At 48.8% G+C, this 6,314-nt stretch overlaps 1 pseudogene; it reads left to right on the forward strand.

Annotated features, from left to right (window-relative positions):
- Window positions 1–1,692: 1,692 nt before the first annotated feature.
- LOC134425964 (cTAGE family member 2-like) lies at window positions 1,693–4,097 on the forward strand (annotated as a pseudogene).
- Window positions 4,098–6,314: the final 2,217 nt, after the last annotated feature.

Genomic DNA, 6,314 nt, shown 5'->3' on the forward strand with positions numbered 1-6,314 from the left:
TAGGTTTTTTTCCCCTGTTAATAAATTGATAAGTGCAATCTCCAAATGACACTGAAACCAACTACCTCCTCATGCAGTTTGAATAGATATAAAAATCAGCCTGTCTGTTTTCCTTCATCCCTCCTTTGCCAGGCTTTTTCTGGGACAAGGGAGCTCTGCTCTGTCTATGGAAGGAGGTCCAAGTTCCACCACTGGAGTGGGAATCACAACTCATCATGTTTGTGTCCTTTTGGGATCAGGAACTGGTGAGACTCAGAGGCACAGAAAGTTTCTCTTCATGGCCAACAAATCATAGTGGAACAGGACAAAATTTAATATCAATCACACTCTTCCCTGAGCTATGTACAACACCCCAGCAGTATCTGATGAGTCCACCATCCACAAGTGATTTCCATACCAGAATTATTTATACAAACATGGTTCTATGATTGATGTAAACACAATTAAGTTCTTCTATCAGGATGCTCACCTAGATTGGGTGCAGAGCAGCTCGAACAATTCCTGATTTGCAAAGCTGTCAGGGGTGGATGGAGAAAGGGAGGTCAGGCTGCTCTTGGTGTTGAGGAAATGCTGAAACCAGTCTGACTCATTTCATCTCCTCATGTCCTGGCTGATGTCTCCTCTTTCCCCTTCCACCCATTGGCTCTTGTTTCCCCCCAGCCCCCTGTCAAGAGTCTGGCTCTGTGTTCTCCATCCCCTCCTCACTGGCATTGCCAAGCTGGCATGAGGAGCCCCTCAGGCTTCCCTGCTCCAGGCTGGACAAGCCCAGCTCCCTCAGCCTCTGCTCACAGCCCAAGGGCTCCAGCCCCACCTTGGAGGCCCTTCCCAGACCCTGCTCCAGCTGCCAGACATCTTTCCTGCCCTGGCCAACCCAAAACAGGTCTCAGTGACCAGGATAATCCACGTCCTTGATGTCCTGGTCACACAGCCCTGGCCCCTTGTCCCCATGTCAGGCTCTGGGGTGGATCCTGTGGAACATCCTTTGGTGGAGGCTGTGGCTCCAGGTGGGCCAGGGGAATCCCGGGGGACAGGGACCCTGCTGGGCATGAACAGCATTGGACTTCTTGGGAGAAACTGTGAGGGGGAGCTGGGGCGAAGTGACCAACCCAGTGACCTGACACAGCCCTGCTGGGATGTCACACAGCCTCTCTGTTGTGGGCTTAAGATATCGTGTTATCTGGGAGATCTCGCGATATTACGCCTACCCCTCTCCCTTTACTGTTGCCCTGCCATTCCCCCCTGTTAGAAATTACCCCTGTTGGCAGTTAGCAAAGGCCATTTCACTGTCCACCACATTGGTGTCAGCGTGTCTTGGTCCGTGTGGCAGGGGTGCTGCCACAGAGCCGTGCTCGACCCGGGACACCACACTATAGCCCCTGTAGTGGCGGCAACAAGTGGTGCTGGGAACCCGGGATTGAACCCGGGAGCGGGAATCGCCTGGGCGAGGGAATGGCAACCGGAGCAGCGGGACTGTCTCCGACGGGGAGGACACTCCCGGAGGACCAACAAAAGGGGGAAAATCTCCCATTGGGAGCTCGGCAAAAGAGGAAGGCTCACGCTAGGGACTGGCGGAGGAGGAGGTCTTGCGCCAGAGGACTGACGAAGGAGGAAGGCTCACGCCGGAGAATCGGCGAAGGAGAAGAGCTCTCGCTGCAGCCGACGGAAGAGTAAGGCTCGCGTCATGATTGGCGCATGAGAAAGGCTCACACCAGGCTAGCGAAAGAGGAGGGCTCACGCCGAGGGACCAGTGAGGGAGAGAATGGAGTCACTTTTTAAGGTCATTTTTAAATTATGGGACAGTGTTATGCAGGCTCTTGGGCAGGAGAGGGGAGAGTTGGGGGCCGCCCAGGACTGCTTGCGGGATGGGCCCCATCAGGATGTGGGTGATTATGAGTCCACAGAGGGTGTTAATTTGCAGCCGCGGGAACACCCCCGGGTAGAGAAAAAAAGATCATTTTGGGACGGGCTGCTGGAGGAAGCCCGAGCGGCAGCCGTTGATTCAGAAGTGCCGTGCGGGGCCGTTAGCCCAAGGGCGCGGAGCCCAGCCGATAAGCTGGGACCGCGGAGCGGGGCTGCCATTGATTCGGGCTCCGAGGGAGCCTGGGCGGGGCCTCCGCCCTGCATGCTGCGGAGGGGCCGGCCCCCGAAAAGGGGGGGGGCGCCGCTCTGAGGGGGCCTGGGCGGGGCCTCTGCCCTGCGCGCCCGCGGAGTGGCGAGCCCTTGAAAGGGGAGAACACAGACGCGGCCGCGGCCGCGATCGGCGGAGATACTGGAGGGCTGCAAGTTAACACAGGCATGCGCGGGCACTACAGAGGGAAGGAGCACGGAGGGAAAGCTGACGTTGCTCTGAGTGTGTTCAGTCGGAGACCGCATTACAGCAGGAGGCGGGGCGAGCTTAGAGGCAGAGAGCGGCCCGGGGCTAAGGCAGAAGGAAGGTTCGGGAACCTGGAAGTCACCAGTCAGTTGAGTTCTGGGACTGATTTGGACTCGGACTGGGATGAGTGTTTTCCTAAGCGGTCCGCTGCTGATCCCGATTCTTATTCTGGCTCTTCTGATACAGAGGAAGAGGGAGTGAGGGCACATAAGGGTAGCCACCGCAGTCCTCCTGTTTGGGTCAAGGAACAAACCCCCCTCACGAACTGGAAGAAGAAAAATCGAAGCAGTCGGGAAATGATACCTTGGTGGCTGAAATTCAGGAGAAAGTGGAGTCTTCAGAGAATGAAGAAAATCTATCCAGTCACAAATTGATGAGGCCAAGTCCACCCTAAAAGTGTATCAGATTAGTACTGAGAGACTCAAGACATCTGTTCAAGATGCAGTAGATGAAAACAGCCATCTCCAGGAAAGTGAGAAACAGCTTTTACAAGAAGCTGAAGGATGGGGTGAACAATTTAGTGAACTAAATGAAGAAACAAAGATGTTTGAGTCTTCTAAAACAGATGTAGAAGAAGTTTTGAAAAATAGAGAGCCAAATCAAGTCACTGACACAATATATACTGAACATGAAAGACTGGAGTTCAGCAATACAGGAAGATGGTGACACTGAAGACAACCACTGGGACACAGATATAAAGGGGGAAACAGAGAATGGAGAGCACTTAGATGATGAACAAAAATGAACAGTAAAAAAATTGATCTATGCTGCAAAGTTAAATGCTTGTTTAAAGACCATGGAAGCAGAAAGAGACCAAGTGCATTCAAAAGTGTCTGATGAAAATAAAGCTAAAGAAGAACTTATGGAATGCATAGAAACGCTCCAAAGCCAGCAAGCTTCCTTGCAGTCTGAGAATGAATCTTTTGAAAGCGAAGTTCATAAGCTTCAGCAGAAACTTAAAGTAATGACTGAGCTTTATCAAGAAAATGAAATGAAACTACACAGGAAGTTGACAGTAGAAGAGAGGGAGAGTCCACAGAAGGAAGAAAAGCTTTCTAAAGTAGATGAAAAAATTATTCATGCTGCTGAAAAACTTAACAGCTACAGAGAGCAAGCAAAGGACCTGGAAGAAGAGCTGGAGAGAACCATTCGTTCTTATGAGAATCAGATTACTTCACATGAGAAAAAAGCTCATGATAATTGGCTGACAGCCCGAGCAGCTGAAACTGCTCCAACTTTATTGGAAGGTCCTTTAAGGCTTTCACCTATGTTTCCAGGTGGAGGAGGAGGAAGAGGATCCAGAGGACCAGCTGCCATGTATGAAGCTGGAAGTGAAAGAGGAGAGCTGGATTCTGATAGATTAACTGATCCCCACAGACCACCATCAGATACTGGATCCCTGTCTCCTCCTTGGGAAAGAGAACACAGGATAATTCTGTCTCCACCAGGTGAGGCTTATGCTGATCCAGCTCATCCAGCTCAAAGACAAGGAAGATTTTTCCCTAATCCTCCAAATACTGGAAGACTTTCTGGACCAGCAAAACTATGAGCTTACAATGTTCAGTCTTTTGATAAAACAGATGGGCAGACATCTTCAGAACATAGTCCAAGAACAGAACCTAATTTTAGTGCTCTTTGCAGATCTGGGATAGTTTGCATGCTTAGCACCGTAAATCTTTCAAATGCAAAATGTAACATGGCTCAGTTTATGCACCCCATTTAGAGTCTGCTTATGTTGACACAAAGAACAGTTTCAGTATGTCATGAGTATCATTTTAATGCCCTTCAGAAATAATACCTGCATGATGGTAGATATTAGAAAAAGTTTGGTTGTTCTGGTGTGTACAGAGCCCTTCAGCTCACCACAAAATGGGAGAGACAAAGCCATATAAATATAAGTGAAAGTCACACAAAGTGGAAAAGGGATAATGGTTTGAACACATATACATTGTAAGACCTCCGTCCTTCCCTGACTGCTGTGTTTTCTTTTTTAAATTGTGAACTCTTAGGGACTGACCCTCAACAAATGAATACCTTGACTAGAATATTAGAGACCAACCCTGTTAGGAACTCTAGATGCTAATGAAATACAGATTATGTAAATATGTATGACTTGTAGTCCTTAAAGGAGAGTCTAAGACTTTATGGGTAATCACTCTCTTTGTTAGCAGATAGAGGTGCACTTTCCTCCTTTGTTTTCCCTGTGGTAGCACAAATCCTTCTCTCTCTTTGTGAAGTAGTCCAGCTGCTGTGGAAAGCCACCTCATGGCTGGTGTCCACCACAATAAAATGCATCATGTGTGAATCAGGCAGAACAAGGAATAGGAAATAAGGGGCCTGGATGCAAACATTTCACAAATCTCAGTGATGTGGAGAAAACAAAGAAACCTGCTGAGTCCACCCTGTAGTGACTTTGTGGATGAAGATGAGCCCTGCCCACCTTTGCTCCTCACAACAGTGGTTCAGTCAAGCACTTGGAGCCCTGACCACCCAATACTCCCAGCGAGAGCACTTTTAGCTTGACTCAATCAGATTCTTTTCCCAGAGGCACACATGGTCCAGCTGAAGCCATTTAACTCTTTCCACTTGAGCCTGCTGAGCTTAACCTCTCCCACCTGTCAGCCCTGTGCCCATCAGTGAAGTTCCTGGAGGAAAGAAAACAGCCAAGAAGCAGCAAGAGGGTGAAACAACGAATGTTAACTCAAAAAATGTGAGTTGTTTGTGATTTCCTGTGGAAAAGCTTCAGACATCTAACCTCAAGCCAGAGGGATTTGTCACCAGGAGCTATAGACTCAGTCTCTTCAAGGAGGGGAGTATCTAGGATGGTGATCAAACTGGTTGGCTGCCACAAGGATGGTGAATAATTGCTTCTGAATGTAAATAATTACTTCTATATTTTCCTGGTCCAGCGTGTCGGACATATTCTGAACATGCCTGATGGTTCACCCAGGAAGGTTAGGAGGCATTTAGGTACTTCCTTAGACATCTGTGAACTGCCTAGACAGAAGGTAGGGGCCCAAATGCACAAAGTGGGACATGCCCAGGCAGGCAGAGGGTGGACTTGGAGCTCCCAAGTGAACTGATTTCAGGTACTGCTACAGAAGCCACCCAGACTTCTCTCTGAGAGTTCAGCTCTGCAGGGCTGTGCTGTTGCCAGCATTGACACAAAATCAGTAACCTGAACCTCAGTATGGACTCCAGTTTCTTTACTATTCTTGCTGTGAACGTATTGTAGTAAAACTAGACCTCTGAATCAGATGAGTGGAAGAACTAAGAAGATCCACAAGCTAGGACAAGCTAATACCAAGGCTGTCTGAGTAATGGAAGCACTGGGTAAATGCTTGCAGAGTGTTTTACCATTTGCAGTCCATATAAGCTGCAAACAACATGTGTCTAGCATCCAGTTTCCTGAATAGAACAATATATTCCCACTGTCCTTGAAAATCCTTCCAATCCCAGCCAGAGATCACATGGAAGCTGTTGTAACTCTGACTGTGGAGGAGTATGCAGAAGACATTCACCAGTACCTCCAAGAGACAGAAGTACAGAGACTTTGTACTTGACAGTGAAAAATGAACTAGGAGAGTGGGAAACAGGTAGGAGGCTGGTACTCGCAGGGCGAGGGTACGCAGCCATAAAGAAAGACAGTAAAATCAAATGGTGCCCACTCAAATCAATAAAACCAGACCTTCAGGGAAAAGACTAATGAAATCTGAAAAGCTTATTTTGCAGGACTGGACCCTCAGACATCCCCATGGCCTGCATGAAGGAACCTCCACTCCCAGAAGGCAGTGCCGAGTCATCAAGCAGCCTGATGGCAGATTACATCGGGGTCGTGAAAAAACCCAGTGAGAGGCTGGTGCAAAGAAGAACTGGGGGAAAGAGAAAAAGAACTCAGCACTTACCCCAAGTGGTATCCTGTCATGGAAGGAGACCAGGA

The sequence above is a fragment of the Melospiza melodia genome, chromosome 17, assembly GCF_035770615.1.
Source record: "Melospiza melodia melodia isolate bMelMel2 chromosome 17, bMelMel2.pri, whole genome shotgun sequence".
NCBI classification, from domain to species: domain Eukaryota; kingdom Metazoa; phylum Chordata; class Aves; order Passeriformes; family Passerellidae; genus Melospiza; species Melospiza melodia.